This window comes from Psammomys obesus, unplaced genomic scaffold, assembly GCF_907164565.1.
Source record: "Psammomys obesus unplaced genomic scaffold, mPsaObe1.curated_primary_1811, whole genome shotgun sequence".
In the NCBI taxonomy this organism is placed as follows: Eukaryota; Metazoa; Chordata; class Mammalia; order Rodentia; family Muridae; genus Psammomys; species Psammomys obesus.
Window position 1 is genome coordinate 10,781,941 of NW_026589732.1, and position 17,326 is coordinate 10,799,266.

The 17,326-nt window shown below is 42.8% G+C and overlaps 1 pseudogene; it reads right to left on the reverse strand.

The window, feature by feature from the left end:
- Positions 1 to 16,502: 16,502 nt before the first annotated feature.
- On the reverse strand, positions 16,503 to 17,099 carry LOC129675258 (60S ribosomal protein L18-like; annotated as a pseudogene).
- Between the last annotated feature and the right edge of the window lie 227 nt (positions 17,100 to 17,326).

Consider the following 17,326-nt stretch of genomic DNA (forward strand, 5'->3'; position numbering starts at 1 on the left):
AAAACATGTATGGAGATGATGGATGGGGAGAGAAAGCTGTGTGTGTGCAGGAATGTGATAGAAACTAATGCCTTTCCTTTTTTTTTTTTTTTCGGTCTTTTGTTTCGGGGACCATAGTGGTAGTGCATTGGAAGGGTTCTGGAATTTCAGAACACAAAGTAGCAGTTTTAAATAATGAGAGAAGATTCCACATGGAACGCTCATCTGGCTGTGGCAGCCTGTGACTGAATGAGAGAAAAGTGCCCTAGAAGCTATTCATTACGAATTCACTGGAAGCTCTCAAACGAGGCTGGCAGAAGCTGAAATTGAAGTGGTCTCTGACCTAATTTTCTTCTGCATGAAACATCTGCATCAAGGCTCTCTTTGATGTATTCCACTTGGCTCTGTCTACAGGATTGTATCACATGGCCTCCGTGTTGCCTTCTTATTGAAAGACATTTTCAGCCTGAGCAAGGTAATGCGCAATGTTACCGTTACCCAAACTAATCACTCAATGGGCTCCTAAAATAGAAACAATAGCAATTCAGAGACACTGTTGTTCTGCTGGATGTTCCTGCAGCTTGGGCTCCTGGTTTTCCAACTTAGATTGCTGGCATTTGCCTCCTGTAATTTCAAAACAAAGGACAGAGAAGACAGGCAAAGCCATGAAAGATAATGTTAGGACCAGGAGCACACAGGATGGGACTCCCCTCTTGTTTGATACTTCAGACCATTGGTTAGGATTGGGATCCATTTCACACGGCCCAGAGCAGGGCCGAAAGGTCTGTACCTTAGAAAAACAAAAGCTTTCTTGATTTAGGTGTTGCAATTTTTCTAAATGCTGATTGAAAGAGGGAAAGGGGTGTGTGTGTGCTGAATGTTGACCGTTTTGTGATTCTTAGTGTTCATGGAGTGCTTTAAAAAATATTCTCCCCCTTCTTAAGCTCTCCCAACCTAGGTAGAATGCAGGAGTGAATTTTAAAGAGAAATAATGATAATAATCTTTTTTAAAACCACCATAATGAGGCTCCTTCTTTATGCTGGCAGAATAGCTCTTGCCTTTCCCCATAGAGGCTTGCTGTGCATCTTGTTAATGGCGTGGTCTTTTCCCCACCATCCCAGTATTGTGTGAATAACCATGGTGTCTTTTGTGTCCCGCCCCCTGAAGAAGAAACCTTTGAAATTCTAAATGACTGTGCTGCGGGTTTTAGCGTCTGCTTCTGAGAACAGATTGTGAGGTGCACTCAGTGAGCAAGACATAGCCCGTCTTTGAAAAGCCTTCTGCGACTTCTCTGTCCCATGAATTTGGATGACAACTCAGTCTTTTCTGTGCCCTCCAGGTCTCCTTCTTCCTGAACTCCAGATGTGATCAACAGCCCTGCTTTGTCCAAATACTGATACTCCCAAGTACAAATATGTGCTTAGTCCCTTCCTTTTTGATGCTTATGAAGCAAAACCATCAGCCAGGCAGCATGTGGGTCCTGGTGGGGACTCTGGCATCAGGTGGCTGTCTACATCTCTTCTGTGATAACAGGTGTGTAACATGCACAACGCAGCGGGTAACACAACAGATGCGCATCAAGAATCTTTACAGAGAGCTGGGAAGCATTAGAGTTGGAGCCACTCTGTAGACGCCCTTCATTAAGAAGTAGACCAGATAGTCCCTTCCTCCAGGAAGCCTTCCTTCGACATGTATATGTATTGCATCCTTGTAAGCTGTCATCATTCCAGAGCAAATATATTCCTCAATAAAGGCACTTAGGATTTCATATTCTATGTCAGCTTATAACATCTTGAAGGCAGGCATGGTATCTATGATTGTAGTTACCTAGGCCAGACCAGTACATTTCAATTTACCTGACTTTCTTATTTTCACAATAGAAATTTCAGGGTCTTGGAAATACCCTGTTCCTATCAAACCACCCATGCAAACTAGATGTTCAATAAACATGCTATGGACTTCAAATAAAATTATTACATCACCTTTCTCCTATAGATAGTCAACTCTAGGGCTGGAGGAGCTGTCTTCTACCAAGGCAAAGATAAAGACCTTGGCAAAGGCCCAGGCTACTGGATCTGCAGTCAGGGAATCTCAGTCCTGGGCTGAATAGAGGCTGCCTACTGTGAATGCTTACTGCTCTGCTTCCTTGAAGGTCAGAGACATTAGTTATAAGACACAGGGGTAAAGGGGGAAAAGAAAGAGGGGAGGAAAAGTGGAGAAAGGAAGGAAAATGAAAGAAGAGAAAAGAGAGAGGAGGGAAAACAAGAAGAAGGGAAGCAGAACAGAAGAGGTGAGAGAAAGGGAGAGCAGAGGGGAGGATGGTGGAGGTTTGTGGGGAGGAGAAGAATGACAGGAGGTCAGAGGAGCTGGGGGAGAACAGGCAAAGAAAAAGGAGCGGAGGGAAGGGGACAGGACCTTCCTGGTTCTCAGCCCTTAAGGAAATCCGAAGTTTAACATCATCTGTCTAGCCTTTCTTTCTGGCTCACCCCCTCTATCTGTCCCTCCCCTCCAGTGACTATTCTTCCGACCAGAGAAGCCCCTGCCACTCCTCAGACTCTTGTCCTTTTCCTTTTGCCTGGTGTGTTCATCCATGGGTGCTCACGAGATTGGCCTCCTCTCTTCCTTCAGGGGACCTGCTCTCGCCACCCTGCACGAAAGGCTCCATCTCTTTCTTATCCTCTCACCCAGCCTGAATTGTCTTCACAAGTGCCTTAATCACCACCTGCAGCATTGTCCATCTGTTCCCAGCCTATCTAGAAGGACACTCACAGATCTGTATGTGTTCAGTCCCACACGCTCACCAGCAGACACAGATGGCAACCAAAACACCCAACCCACAGATCTGAGGCCTTCCAATGGGCAGGGAAATTGATGGCCTGAATTTTCCATTGTTTTTCTATTCTCAATGATTTAAATCTGATTAGCCATATAGAGCTACTATCTACAAGTTTTGATAGTGAGATTATTTTAAAAGTCACTGACCCAGGATTTCTTTATTTGGTTTCCTACTCTACTCCCTAGTTCCAGAACAGTACCTCGCACAGAGAAGACGGTTGGTCAAATTTTAAGAATGAATTAGTGCATATCTGTGATTAAGGTACCACGCACCATATCAGACTAAACTTCCATCTTCCTAGGCCATGCTTCAAAATGATAATGTGCTTAAGGGAACATGTCAGATGTGCGGCCGCCCATGGGTTGTCTATCATGACCTACGCCATCTTCCTGAACCTCAGCTTTCTTATCTGTTAAATGGGAACATTGACTTCAGAACATTGGATATTCCTTAAGAGAAATCTTAAATACAGTATCACTAGTGATATTTAAAAAAATAAAAGTCTGTGTATTGTCACATGTCTTTAATTGTGGAAAAAAAACTTTAAGGGTGTTGAAATACGACTGCATATCAGTGGTCATTATTTTGGATGAAGGAGATTATTTATTTAAAATATACAATATTTGTTTTTATCCAGGCATGGCAGCTCATGTCTGCAATCCCAGCATTCAGATCGCTATGCAGGAAGATCCACCACGATGTTAAGAAAAATATAGATTTACATACTCAGTTCCAGACCAGCCTAGACTGAGAGAGATCTAGAGTGAGCTTTGTTTCAAAAAACCAGTCAATCATTATTCAATTAATCATTTCTTTGTCTAAGTAGAGATCTAATAATAATTTTCTCAAAAAAAAATGCTCAAGTTTAACAATTTTTCCAGAATAGCTCATTTTCATGATACATTTTAAGATGATTTTTTAATATATGTGTTTATATGGGGTTTTGTGGGGTTTTTTTTGTTTTGTTTTGTTTTTTTGTTTTTTTGAGACAAGGTTTTTCTCTGTCCTGGCTGTCCTGGACTCATAGGCTGGCCTCGAACTCACAGAACTCTCGAACTCTGCCTCGAATTCTGCCTGCTTCTGCCTCCTTGAGTGCTGGGATTACAGATTTGATACATCGTGCCTGGTTTACAGGAGTTCTTGAATTGGGAACCAAACTCAGGTTTTCTGGAAAAGCAGCAAATGTTCTTAACCAATGAGTCATTTCTCCAGTCTTCTTGATACATGTTAAATAAAAATATATTCTAAAAGATTCAGAGTCTTTGAAAATTATTGCCCAAAGCAGATTTACTCATATTTTAGAAAAGACAATGTTTTTGATATGATTGTTTTCTTGGAGCTTTTTTTCTAATATTTTGCTTTCATTTGTTAGATGCAACTTTTAGGAAGAATATAGCATTCATTCCTTCTCTTGGTTCAAAAGTATTTATTGAATTAAAAGTAATGTTAACTGTTCTGCTCAGTACTAAGACCGTCTTTCACAAAATGGAAAAAAAAAAGACATTAAGGTTACACGTGTAAAGCTTTTAAAACAATACGAGAAAAACACGCATTAAGCACTCAGCAAATATGGGTAGTGGGTAAAATTATTGTTGATATTACATCAACTTTATGCTTACTTAGAGAGACAAGATCCAGCATATATATGACCAGAATTCTCTCCAGTAGAAAGAGTTACAACAATAAGATAGTGTATAACCTGCAATAACCCCAGGGGCAATGCTTAAGGTTAGACACTAAAGTTGTCCTGTGCCTGGCTTTTGGGTAATAGGATTTCTGGTCCCAATTATAGAAGCAATGAGATCCTGATTCTAGAATATTGTTGAGAGGGTCCCAGGTGGACTTTTATAAAAAGTAGATTTAGACCTCTTAAAAGGATGAAGAGCTATGATTTCATCCTATTAGGTGACCTGGTTTGTTTGTTTGTTTGTTTGTTTATTGAATGTCTATTGACATGGGAAAAAAATTCTGCAGATGAAGTAAGTGATAGCGTCCTGAGGCAGAGCCAGCTTTACAGCTTTAGTCAAGGAGGCTGCTGCTAGGAGGGGTTACTCTTTGATGACAAGGAGGAACGCAGCCAACAATCTGAAGGGCTTAATTGCTGTCAGCAGCTGCTCACTGGGAACCCACTTAGTGCAAAGATAATACTGAGGACAATGGGAAGCCAAAAGGTAGGTAAGCCAAGTGTCTACCTCCAACCCACTACAGATTGTGGAGGAGACAAGATGTCCCCACCAGCACCAGAAAGGCAAAGGCTACAGAAGAGAGCTTAAATCGCATGAGTGGGAACAGGGAAGGGTCTTGCCGGCTGCCTCCTCTTTTTCATCTTTCTCTTCCTTCTCCCTTCCCCCTCCATACCACAAGCCTTTGCCCAGGGCCTCCCCAAGGACAATAGAAAAGCTGCCCTTGATGAGCAGGAGAGGATTCTCCTTGCCTGCCTCTCAGCATACAGTTGCCTAGCTTTGACTTTGCTCGGTGGAGAATAAATCACAGCCACTCCACTCCCCCCCCACCCCCTGGGAAGGTCCTCAGGGAGCTGAGACCTCACCTCCTCCCAGAAAGCCTGCTTGTAACACAGAATTGTCAGGTACAAAGAGGGGGGAAACCTTCAGAGGCCCACATCCCGGTTTGGAGAGCAAGGAGGGTCAAGGGGAATAATTACTAGCAGTTGAATGTGAGCAACTGCAGAGGGATTGGAAGGGAAAAGGTTTTAGGAAGGAAAGAAAGGAAAGGAGGAAAAGAAAAGCCCGTGCCCCCCGCCTTCTCCCCCAAACTCCATAGTCTGTGCACAGAGAACTGCATGGTGGTCTGGGCCCTTGTAGAACATTTGTGTGCCGGACAATAGCACAGCCTGGCTTCAGATCATCAGCTGCTGGTTTCTGGTTAGCTCTCCCTTTATGTGAGAGCACAATGCGAGCCTTCAGTCACACTGACTCTTGAGAAATACATCTGGTTTTTTCTTTCAGACGCTCTGAAAAGGTCAGCCTGTTCGTTTCTTAGACGCGAGACACCACATATTTTTTTTCTCCCTCTGAACTGGAAAGACAGACCTACACCTTTTCTTGCCTCCTGGTACATAATTAGACATGGTGCAGCACTCCCAGCCAGCCAGCCCATCCCGTGCACTTTGCAGAGACACAGCCCAGCGTCCCTGGCTGCTGAACTCCTGGGCTGATCACAAAGGCTCCATACAGTCTCTTCCTTCCCCGCCAGGAGACCCTGGGATTCTCTTGCTGGTTGTTTTGTTAATTATGACAAGGGCTCCCCCCAGCCTGCTCCCCCAACACATTGCATGACCAGTGATGCCGTCTGTGGCAGAAGGAGGGCGGCAGGATTTTTGCACACACAAAACAAAATACCAAAAAATTAAAAAAAAAAAGAAGCCACATTTTAATCATTTTCACTCCAGTGATGGTTAAGATTCTCCATGCGCATTGTAACATAATAATAAATGTGCCCACGAGGGAAGAATGCTCAGCAGCTGGTGTCTGACAGATTATCTCATGCCAGACAGGCAATCGGTCCATGGTACGGAGAGGCTGAATCTTGAAGAGGCAATTTGGCACACATTGGGGTCTCACCTCTCAGATGACAGAGGTCCAAGTGGCCCACCATGTTTGGGCCTGTGCCCCTCAGAGCTTCCCTCTGGCTCATCACCTCCCAGAGCTCCTGACAGCCATAGAAAAGGGGATTAGTCTGTGAGCTAAGCCAGCCCATCTCTCGCCCCCTCCTCTAGGGCACTCATATTCCAGCCAGAAGGAGCAATTATGGCCCCCATCCCACCCCCAACCTCCCCACGTGAGCTCTGCTCTTTCAGGCATGGTACAAGCTATTTCCTCTCCTCCTGATGCCTTCACCTCCACAGCATACTCCTGTGTTCAAAACCATCTAGATTCCTTCTCGCTTTTGGTAGAAGAAAAGTCGTCACTGACTTCCAGAAGTTTCTAGAACCTTTATCCTGTTATATATATATATATAAATTTTTATCACTCAGTTTTGCAGTCATTTGTTTTCTATGAACATTTGGACAGTAGCTAGAGTATATTTAGTAATGTTGTCCAAATCAGGATACCATTATAAGTGTTTTTTTTTGTTTTGTTTTGTTTTGTTTTTTGTTTGTTTGTTTTTCTTCTTCTTTGGGCTTGCTTAATGGTCAGAACCCTAAAAGGCAGGGAGGACCTTCACAATGGAAAACTGAAGGTTTCTTTGTGTTGCATCCTGGGCCCCAGTAGCATTGCCTGAAGCACCATGGTGGGTTGGGAAACCCTGCCTCACCTCTGTTCCTTAGCTCAAAACACCCCATGGACCCACTGGCCTCTCGGTGCCCATTGCCTTATCATGTCAAATGCTGGGGACCTCCCTTGCTGGGTGGCCGTTCTGAGGTTTCAAGGCAACGTGCTTTATCTGTGTGCTTCTTAACACAGACCTCCTCTGCAGGTTTATTTTTGAACATCAGTTTCCTTCCCAAGTGGACACTTCCTACCGATGACGACACTGCCGGCCTTGTTCACACCTATCTTCCCAGTTTCCAGAACACTGCCTGTCACCCCGTAGGAGTTCAGTCAATTTTTTGATGAGTATATAATGAACAAATTGAGCAATAGCAAGCTATGAGGCCACAGTCTATGTTTAACCTGGGTCATGACCGCAGCCAACATCCTGTGAAATTCGGCTCAGAGGAAAGACAGCACCCACTGCGAGCTAAAGACATTTCAACAATTATCTCTTGGGCTGCTGACTTAGATGGAGCAGCCCAAGGCACTCTTCAAGATTGCTCCCCCTGCTCAGAGTTGCTGTTGGTACAAGTGGCAACATTAGAACAACTACTCCCACCACTGTGGGAGGACAGTGAGGAAGCTCCCAATCTTGTCAAAGAAATAACTTCCCAGAATCAGGTCTGAGAATGAGCTTAGCAATTCAGCAGCTGTGATCTGCATCCCCACTATGTGGTGGCTAGTAAAGACACTGGGAAAATCGGCACATTGAGTATGTGGACCAAGTCTTATCCAAACACTGTGCAAAGGCAGTGACACCACCTCCAACGTTATAGAGAACAAGATGAAAAATCTGCAAGTGACTCTCCAACCTGCCCCCAACTTGCTTTTAAAGCCCAGCTCGGAGACTTGAGGGGCTGTGATACAAGAAGAAACTACGTGCTGGGAATCGGATAAATTCCACGAAACACTGTCAAGGTGAGAAGCTCTGAGCTTTTGGAGATATTAATGGGCACACTGAGAAGCCTCACGTTAACATCTTCCGCTTTGCAAAACAGAAGAGAGAACTGATCAGTGTCAGAGGGCTTCAGCAGTCCACACAAGGGGCTGCTCCCTTCTCAGTCTGGGGCAGGTTGCTCACAGGCTTGTGTGTTCATGCCAAGTATCTGAAGACAGAGATTTGCTGTACCCTGACTTTTTCCCCCCTTTGGCAATAGGAGGGAAAACAGAGGCATACTGACTGAAACACCTCTAACGTAAGAGATTCCAAAGAAGTGGAATCTCCTGTTCTAACACTTGGAGCTGAGAAATACAATCTGGCTTTTGGAGTGGGGGTGTGGTGTAATTGGTAAAGTGCATACTAGAGGTTCTGGCCTCCGGAACTCCTCAGCTCCCTGTAAACTGGGTGTAGTAGCTCACTCCTGGATTCTCAGCACCCAGGAAATCGGGGCAGGGGAACAGGAGTCTGAAGCCATCCGTGGCTATGTAGCAAATTCTAAGCTATGTGACACTCTGACTCAGAAAGCGCACACTCTAGAGATTTTCACACTTCATTCTTTCTCTTGTTTTTGTTAAAGTATAAAAGACTCACATTCATCTATTATTTTCCAGGTTTAAAAACAGCCTTATGTGTTTTTGGTTTCCAAGAACTAGAGAAAATAAAAGGCAAAGAAAAAAAAATAGTTTCTGGCATTCAATTTCTCAATTGATTAACAGCAAATACTGTCATATTTTTAACAAGAAACATGAGAGAACCCACCCTACCACAACTATACATTGTGACTAGCCAGAGGACTCAGAAATTGAGTTGGAATCTCCACTGCCACAGGAATGACCAAGCTGTTGATTTGATGACAGAGTTTTCTTTTGCAATTTTGGATTTGCAACTATCTTAAGTGAGGACCTCCCTTCCACACAGGCAGCATACATGAGCATACACACACGCCCAGTGGGGTTTGAAAACTGGAATTTCTTTGATCTGATTATGAATATTGACAGAACATTCTGTGTCACCTGTAAGGATGGTCTGGGTTGAAGCTGCCTCCTTTAAGAAGGACAACTTAGACACTGTGGCTGCTGAAAGTTCCTCAGAGACAATTCTAAACTAAAATGTAGTCATTAGACCTGAAGATGTTCCTTAGAGTGGAGCTTCAGGGAGTCAACATAAGAGCCTTCCAGAGCACAGCCAGCGCAGAATTAATCACAGTGTAGTACTTATTACAACTAATAAAGACAAACTTTCACCTTCTCCTCTCTAAAACAAAAACAGATATGGCAAAACCAAGAACTGTTTTTGCATTAGTCTCAATTCCCCATGCAGGGCTTCCTCATGAAGTCGTTGTTCTTGTTACTGTAGACTACTAACATTGGCCTCCTTTATCAGCCTGGATCTTAAGAGCCATCTCTCTGTCTGTCTGTCTGTCTGTCTGTCTCTTTATCTGTGTGTGTGTGTATGTGAAAGAGGGAGAAAGAAAGAGAGAGAGAGAGAAAGACATTCTGTGGTGTTGCCCACACTGGCTAATTGACCATTACCGTAGAAAGGATTTTTTTGTTTGTTTGTTTGCAACCTAATGACAACTTGGAACTCCAGTGCTGTTGTATATGAAGATTGTGAACAATGAAGATGAACCACTCATTTTTAAAAAATTGAAAATAAACAGGAAGTATAATTAATCTTAGTAAGAGATTTTACTTGGCTGTATCAATCTTATTTCAATAGAATCAAAATACAAAAATCGTGTATAATATCCTTTACACTTGTTCCCCCTCCCATCATGCTAAATCTCTATACTCTGGTTTATATACTTATAGCAAAGCTAGGCCTAGACTAGTCACTTCATGACATCAAAAGACATATGTAGCTAGTGGTGACCACATTGGACAGCACAGCACTGTTCTATGCCAGGACTTGTCTTACTTAGAATTTCTATTGAAAAGACACTATGCACACAACAACTCTTATAAATGAAAACATTTAATTGGGGGTGGCTTAGAGTTGAGAGGTTAGTCCATTGTTGTCATGAAAGGAAGTATGGTGACATGTGGGTAGACTTGTTGCTAGAGAAGGAGCTGAGAGTTCTACATCTGGATTTTCAGGCAGCAGGAAGAGAATGCCACACTGGGGCATGGCTTTGAGCATCTGAGTCATCAAAGTCCACCCACAGTGACACACTTCCTCCAACAATGTCACACTTACTTCAACAAGGCTACAACTCCTAATAGTGCCACTCCTTATGAACCTATGGGGTTATTTTTATTCAAACCATCACAGAGATTTATTATATTCCCATTTACTGGTTAGAAAGATTTTTTTATCTTGCTTGGATTTTGATGAAATCTGACTCACATCATTCTAAAATTACGTGCACCACCTACAAAACCAGCAGAAGAGATTCGTCAAGACAATTCCTGTTCTTAAACTCCAGAGCATTGTCTAGCTCAATGCCTTGACCTATTAATCACAGCGTTTGTTATTGTCTCATTGAATACCGTAATTCACAAAGGAGTTCCACTCCATAGATGCCTGGTTGAATGTTTTGTTGATGGCTGTGCATTGGTGACAGTTTGCTGCTTGTATTAAGGCAGGATGACCATGTCAAGATAAAAAGGATCTCTTAATGTTTTTCTTTGTATAATTTATTCTTATTTTTAGTTCTGTGTGAGCGTGTGCAAGCGTGAGTGCAGGTACCCTCAGAGTCCAGAATAGAGCATTAGATGTCCTGAAGCTGGAGTTACAGACTATTGTGAGCCACCTAAAGTGGGTGCTGGAAACCAAACTCCACTGGCCTGCAAGATCAGGATATACTTTTAACTACTGAATTATCTTTCCAGCCCCTCCTTTAATTTATTGATTCATTTGGCATTTTTTTTCTATTCTTTTGTTTCCTATATGTTGATGATGATGTCAAGGTCTTTCTGGTGTGATTTATGAGGTTCCTTGCCTCCTCTTGGCCTGGATCTTGCCAGATGCAGGATGTCCAATAGATCACTGCTGAGCTGCATTTCACCCCACTGGGACCAAGTAGTGAGAGAGCAGGGTAAAACTCAAGACTGAAAGATGTTGATTTGATGCAGGGGAAAGAAATCCCATAGAGGTAAAATGGCAGGAAGGGGGGGAAGAACAGAGAACAAAAAGGTCTGCAGAGATCACAGAACGTGACTGATGATTACAGGCAAGACAGATTCTAAACCTGGTGGGACAATCAGCATGTGCGGATTGTAAAGGTTAAGGGACATGTTTATTTTATTCCTTCTCTTCTCCAGTCTGCCTGACTGAATACGATTAACAGAGACACGGCCTTTGCTGCATACTAAAATTAGATGTTAGTTTGACTTCCCCAGCATCCATGCATAGAGCCTCTTATACATAAAGGTCTTTTTCATGGGCTCAGTCACCTTACATATCTGCCCTCAAAGCTGAATGCTAGAAGCAAGCATGGAGCTTTCGTTTCACTGGGTGAATGATATATCAAATTAGAATCCTCAGAGCCGAGGGCAAGTCCTCACACTAGTTGGTGGATTTGATCAAGCCAATTGACCTCACCTGGACTTGGTTCCTCCTATTCTATACTTACCTTACAAGGATTTGGGAGAAAAATAAGACAATATGTAGGGATCCACTTGAAATTTCTTGTCTTACCCAGAAGGACTATGATAATCATATTTTTGTTGCCTTGTATGTCTAGACACTTGTCAAGCTGCTATTAATTTACAGAGGGAGAAAACAGAGGCCCAGGAGAGCAACCCTGCCTCATATTGCTTACCCCCAGAGGCCAGTAGCATGAGGTGCAACCCTAGTCTATGATCTTTTAGACCCCATGTGTATCCCCAAACCTTGTCCTCACTTCAGTCAGATTCTAGCATAGTGGCTGTTCAGTCAGCAAGGAAGACCCAGAGTGATTTTCAGAATTATAACAGAAACATCTGCCTTTAGTGATGCCTCAAAAGGTTGATATTGCAACAATTTTCTTTCCCTCCAAATTTTTTTCCTTCATCATTTTTTGTCTTTTATGTTCTTTCTAGTTATAAAAGCATACATTCTTATAGTTTGGGGTATCAAGATAACTAAAATATACATCCTTAATATTTTTATTAAACACACCACCAGCAAGAATACATATATTTTTTGAGCTGCTAAATAGTCTTACAAATAAATTCTTTCCAAATAAGTAGTACCACAAATAAATAGTTCCTTAATAAATTAGTTTTCAGAAAAATAACTCATTTTAATGTCTCAGTTATGGTTTACATATACAAAGCCAATGGACACTGTGGATAAGAACAGTTAATGTCACTTAAATATGTGTTCCTTACACTGGACTCTGCTTGATGGCATGCAATGAAGGCAGTACAGCTAAACATCATGGGGGTCCATGCCCCAGAAATGCTTCTAGCAGTGAGACGCTGGGCACATCCCATCCAACAGCAGTTTCATCATCAATGAAGCAGAAGTGATGTTGCCTGAGTTACGTAATTCTTTAGAGAAAGAAAGGAAACAGTTCCAACATAACGGTTTTGTGGAATCCAAAATAGTATGGAAATTTTCTATTTTTCTCATTAGAATTCCTTCAAGTGGAAGCTCTGAGCATGCAACACTTGATCTGTGCACTACTTTCCCCAAGAGTCAGTCTTCCTTTGTGTGGATAAGTGATAAGAAAGGATAAAAGCACACGGTGAGAAAGAGGGTAGGAAACCACCCTGAGGAAGGTGGGACCCTCACACTAAGAAGCATGACCTGCTGTGCTCCGCTCTGAAGGACTCGGGAGAAGCTGTAGTCTATCTCCTCATTCCTCGGCGTGGGAAAACAGCTTTGTTTTCAGTTGTACAAGAAAAACTCAAAGCCAGACCTGAAAGCATGCCACTAGTCATTTTCTGCTGCTAGCTATTTCCCTGAACTTTGCTGGCTTCTTTATGAGGAGCTACTTTCTCTGAGTGGTGGCAAGACACGTGTGTTGTGCAGCATCAGGGAGGTCACTTAAGGACTCTCAGAGTGGGTACAACTGGCTTTGTCATTAGACCTGACAAGCTGGTTCTCTTCTCCAAACTCCCACCAACTATCCTCTCCAGAACTTAGAGCTGGTGTGTTAGTGTCCACCAGGTCCTCCTGATGGAACTTTCAGCCTTTGCAGAATGTGTGTTTCTGCAGGAAGCTTCCAGCTCTCTGTTCTTTTGGGTAGCCTGAGACCCAGGTTGCCAGGGTGAAAACATCCAGCCAAAATGTCACTAGACTTTTATCATTATAGGCTAGTCTAAGGCTGAACTTGGCGATCCTCTGGAGCATGATGTCTGTGGGAAGGAACCAGCAACAAAATCTGTGCGAATTAGTTATTTCACAGAAGTTGCTAGTGGAGATGTGAAATTGAAGCATCAGGTGCCACACCTAAGTGTAGCTATAGGATCACGCTCTGTCTGTGGTCAGAACAGAGCTGGCCAAGGGTATGGGGCTGATGAGGATTTGAAGGATGAGTAGACAGAGGTCCACACAAATTAGGTGAGAATGAAAGGGAGAGTCACAGGCCATGGGTTCAACCACATGAAAACCACAAACAGCAGCCCCAACATTTAAAATCCCAACACTCCTTCAGTGAGATGGGAGACAAAGAGAAAATTCCCCAGAAGCCTCCAGGCAAGTGAGCATGGCGTGAGCAGCAGAAAAGGTACCATGAAATCCTTGAAGGAAAGAGGCTAAGAAGAGCTAGGGAGTGGAGTGGCAGACCAGGACAGCTCTACCTACGCCATGCCCCTTTATCTTTCAATGATATCTACAGCGCCTTTAACACAGGGTGCCGAAGAGAGCGTAAGGTTATGACCTTCAACTCTATAACAGACTGCATGGGCAGAGACTCTAGCTACAAGTTATTGTGAAACTTTACAGCACTTTCATACTGTGAGCCATCTGTGACTGACACTGAAAGTTCTACCCACTCACGGTCTCTTGAGGACTAAATCTATTCACAGACACAGCTCTTGTAAAACAGTACTTGACACATAATAGGTGACGTATAAGACCAAGGTACCACAATAAGCAAAGACAATGTCCTGGTTCCCAGATGTCCTCTATTACATTGGGATGCACAAAGGCCAGAAGAGCTTCAGGCATCAATTCCACTCTAAAGAACATCAGGAAGTCCCAGAAGAACAACTGGAGCAGATGGTCTGAGCAATAGTGATCAGGTCCTGGTTTTGCCATTGTTCTTGGTTGCTGGCCAGGGGCTACCCAGGAAGAGTGGCATCAGCTGAAGCAGTGTCTACCTAATATTTGGAAAGTTCTTATTTTGGGGTCTATTATAGTCTACTTGTTGGTATCACCTCTCATAAATTGATTTGTTCAAATCCTAGCTCCAGAGACTGAGGAGACGGGTACATGGGTAAAACACTTGCCATTCAGGCATGATGATCTAGGTTCAAAAACTTACAACTCAAAATCTGGCCCAAATTGCATGCATGTCTACAATATTAGCACTCCTGTTTTGAGATGGGAGATGAAGACTCTAGAACTCCAAGGAGCCTTGTAGGCCAACTAGCATGAAATATACAGCCAAAAAATAGATCCTATGTCAAATAGTAAGCTAAGAACCAACATCCAAGGTTGTCATCTGACTTTTACATGTGCACCATTGGCACCTACACTCATGTATGTACACAAATACACACACTGTGCACACAGACACATAAACACATACATTTTAAAAATTGGGAAAAAAAAGAGAACTAGTTCACTTTTATTTTATTTTATTTTTTTCTTATCAGTTACATTTTATTAACTCTGTATCCCAGCCGTGTCCCGATCCCTCATTCCCTCCCAGTCCCTTCCTCCCTCATCTCCACCGTGCCCCTTGCCAAGTCCACTGATAGGGGGAACCTCCTCCCCATTCATCCGATCCTGTTTTATCAGGTATCTTCAGGACTGGCTGCAAAGCTCTCCTCTGTGGCCTAACAGGACTGCTCCTCCCTTGGGAGGTGGGGAGGCCAAAGAGCCAGTCATTGAGTTCCTGTTAGAAATAGTCCTTGGAGAACTAGTTCATAATGTGATAGCATTATGAGAGTTTGGCTTATGTTGTGGCTGACCCATTTGTGAGAACTTACCCTCCTGAGTGAGATCAATGCCCTAGAGATTATGGTCCAACAAAACTTATCTTCCTTCTACCAGGTGAGATCATGGGGAGAAAGGACCAGCTTTGAGCCAAGAGTCTGATACTCAACAAGCACCAAATTCACTAGGACCTTGACCAAAGATGTACAAGACTCCAGAACTGTGAGAAATAACCTCCTGTCTTCTAGAAATAGTAGTATGAATAGGTTAAGGCAGGGACCAAGGATATCAAAAGATCACAACCACCATAGCTTCCCACTCTTTGAAGTCCTCCAAGTTCCCTGACTCTCCGGTACATCTCCTAGACTCACATTTGGATCAGACTGTCTGCTGACTCTTGCTCCCTGATCTATGTGCACAATACTTTTTTTTTTACAATGTGGAGCTGCTAACTCTAGTGTCTTCATAGATACCACTACTAATAAAGTTTTTGGACCCTTAAGCGCCCTCCCTGCTTTAGTCTTCTTTGTATAGGGCCTTGTCCTCCTAACCATTCACAGCCTTGGAGATCTTAAAATAGTGACCTTGTGACAGTGCTATAGTTGAAGGGCACTGTCGCCCTCCAGACAGAATTAGAGCTGACCCTATCATTTATTAATTATGCCAGTTGCTAAACCTCAATCAATCTCAATTTCTGTCTAATAGAATGAATACCCACATTTAGGATCACGATACAGACAGGATGGAAAATGACGTGCTTTTTCCAAACATAACAACTATACCACAGAAAAACCTTGCTAGCTATTGTTTTTATTTCCTTCCTTCCTTGTTGTCCTTTCCAAGCTGTCACTTCCGCTTTCTTTTTACAAGTACACTTCTTTTATGATAGTCAAGTAAAATCACAGTCTATAATAATTTATACAGATCATTTTCAAAGGAGGTTGCAGTGTTTATTCCACTTTGTGGCCATACAAACACCCTGAAATAAATGAAAATTATTTACTAAGTCCACATTTTATAATACTCATTAAACCTTCTAATCATGCAATCTTCCTAATGTGGCCTTTGCTATTCTGGTCCTTCTGCCTGCATTCCTTTTCCTCCCACACTTCTGTTGGCTCTGCCCTTCCATTCTTAGACACTAACTTCAAAAAGCCTTTTCTTATAACTCCATCGAAACTAGGTCTCTATTATCTGTCTCCTTGTTCTCTGGTCTTTTTCCTCCTGGAACTGATCATGCTTTAAAATACACTCCTATTCCATGGTTATAATCGCTTAATGTCTACTTTTTTGAAAGACATGAAACCCCAAAAGAGCAGACAGCAAACAGGAGATGACTCAGTAACTGTTGAATGAACCTGTGATTTACCTCTTTCTACTTGGACCAAGATTATATACTTGGTTTTTGGAAAGCTCATATCAAGGAGATACATATTCAGCTCACCATCTTTGGGTTTTCTTTTCAACATCCAAAGCTTTTCTTAAGAAAAGTAAGATGCAGGGTCTGGTTTTGTAGGCAACAGATGGCCCTCTGGCATGCTCAAACTTCTGTCCCTTAGAGCAGACATAAGGATTTGGCATGGTTGTGTGGGGTTCCTAAGGCTCTTTCGAGGACCAAACAGGAGTATGGTGCCAAAGACTTTGGGAGACTCCAGCTAGTTAGTCAAAGCTGATGATCTTAACCCCAGCCTTGAAGACCGAACTTTATCCCTGCTGCTCACCTACTCTGCACACACCTGCAGTTTGTGCACGTCCAAAATCCATATGTCACCTGTGACCATGCATCTCCACCACCACCACTGTTTTTTCTCTTGGCCAAGAAACTTCATCTTTCAGATCATCCAGGAAAGGGACAGAAGTGGCCAGTTAGTACAACTCATAAATAGCTTTTTTTTATCACAACTTGATTGAAGGTGGAGTTGGTTTGATGGCCAGAAACCTGTACAGCTTGACCAGCAGTCTCAGGTAGATGGCCTGGCTCTTGGAATCTTTGTGCTGAGACTTTTGGTCTTTGTTGTGGCAAATGTCAACATTCATGATGGCACCACCTGCTCAGGCAGGTCCAGAAAAGCTTATCAACATTCTTAAAGGTTTCTTTTCCAGGCCTGCTGCAAGTCTTTTACATGACCTATGGAAGTATGCATGTAAGCACATATGGACAGGTATGCATGTTTCACATGAGCAGAGATATTTATTTGGATAAACAATGAGTTTTTAAGTCATCCAAAAAAGAAACGGTGGGATTACATATAAGAAAATGGATA